The 1837-nt window shown below is 41.6% G+C and overlaps 1 pseudogene; it reads left to right on the top strand.

Moving 5' to 3' along the window:
- The window catches only part of LOC102866821, an 8829-nt pseudogene that overhangs the window by 1652 nt on the left and 5340 nt on the right, over positions 1-1837 (top strand).

Raw genomic sequence — 1837 nt, forward strand, 5'->3', positions numbered from 1 at the left:
TCTGTTATTTTATTATTTGAAGTTTAAATAAAGTTTACTAATTTTGACCAAGAAAAAAAGATAAAAAGATGAAGGGACACTTTTCTGTAATTGGGTACATTGTGATTCAGCTCTAATAGATGTTCATAAACTAGTTGAGGGAACAAACAAAAAAGAGCAAGCACCCGCAGGGGAGCATTCAGTTGGTGACAGAGGGACACTGTGACCCCAGAAGCAAATTCAGATGGCTCCCTCTTTGCAGTTCTGGTCAACATGTCCCTGAACATCTTCAAGACCAGTGCCCACGTGTTCCGTTGCTATGGAGATGAAAAGTATTTGAATGATGATGCAAACCTAAAGGACAAGTGGCCCCCATATTTGGATCCACCAGCGCCTCCCAGTGAGAAAGATGGGCTGTTTCTAAAAATTTCTGTTAAGGTCACCATGACTTGGAACAAGTTTAATGCCAGTGAACTTAATTTTTTTTAGTTCAAATGCTGCATAAAACTACTATTATAAAAATAGAAGGATAACTAGTAAGATGTGGATAAAAATCCAAGGGAGAAAGGAGAAGACTAGGGGAGCTGAGGGCGGTAGAAGGGAAATCACAAGGTCACTGAGTTTGGTGGGCAGAAGGACAGCCTGAAGGAATTAATATGGATTTAGTGGGGACCTAAAAAGACAGGGTGATGGTGGGCATGGATGGTTAATTTTATAAAACACAATGTATTAGGATAATCAATAGTATGAAACATAACGTGAATGAAGGAATGTGTAAAACACAATGTATATGAATAAAATACTATATAAATGTTGAGATTGTAAACAACTTTAATTTGTTTGGCTCCACAGTCAGCACTCTTGGCACCAGCAGCCAAGAAATGAAAAGATGTGTTGCATTGGGAAAGTTTGCTCTTAGAGACTTCTCCAAAGTGCTGAAGAGTAATGATGTCAGTCTGGAGACTAAGGTGCACTTGATACAGGCTATGGTCTTTGCAATCACTTGCTATGCATCAGAGAGCTGGACAATGACTAGAGATGTAGAAGGAGACTTGATGTCTTTGGGCTGTGGTGTTGGAGAAGAGTATTGAATATACCATGGACTGCTAAAAGAACAAACAGATTCATCCTGGAGAGAGTTAAATCAGGCTGCGCCTTGGAGGCAAGGATTCTAAAGCTTCATCTGACATACTTTGGACATGTTGTAAGTAAGTACCAGGTCTTGGAGAGTGATGTCATGCTTGGGAGGGTGAAGGGACAGACAAGGAGAGGAAGACCCTCAATGAGATGCATTGATTCAGTGAAATGGGGGTAGGTGTGCCAGAGACAATAAGATTGGCACAGTACAAAGTAGGATTTAGGGCTAATGTACATAGGATCACTATCAATCGCAGGCAACTTGACAGCACATAACAAGAAGAACATACAAACTTTGTATGCAAACCAGTATAAAATAAAATAGATAAGTCATCTTTGATCCTTTCCCTTTTTGTTATTCTAGTCTGTAACCAAGACTATTATTAAATATAAATGTATAGTTTCTGTTATCAAGAACTGAGATCCAAGATGGTGGCAGAGGCAGAGACAGCGTGGTGAGCTGCAGGAGCAGCGAACCACTTAAAGCAGGGCCATTATGGCCTTCCAATTATTGATAATTGAATACTTAAACAGTTGATGACTGGCCCTCAGTGAAGATCTAGGCTCAACAACAGGAATTCAAGGATTCCCAAGGAGAAATGCGTGAATCCCGTGGCTCCCAACGCCCCCCTGCAGAGCCCATGCACAGCCGCTGCAGCTCCATGAGGCTTCCAGAGCCGGAACGAATGGATTCCCTCACCCAGGATGGATGCTGGGCACC

This window comes from Elephantulus edwardii, unplaced genomic scaffold (assembly GCF_000299155.1).
Source record: "Elephantulus edwardii isolate Elephantulus edwardi_28Jun2011 unplaced genomic scaffold, EleEdw1.0 scaffold00209, whole genome shotgun sequence".
NCBI classification, from domain to species: Eukaryota; Metazoa; Chordata; class Mammalia; order Macroscelidea; family Macroscelididae; genus Elephantulus; species Elephantulus edwardii.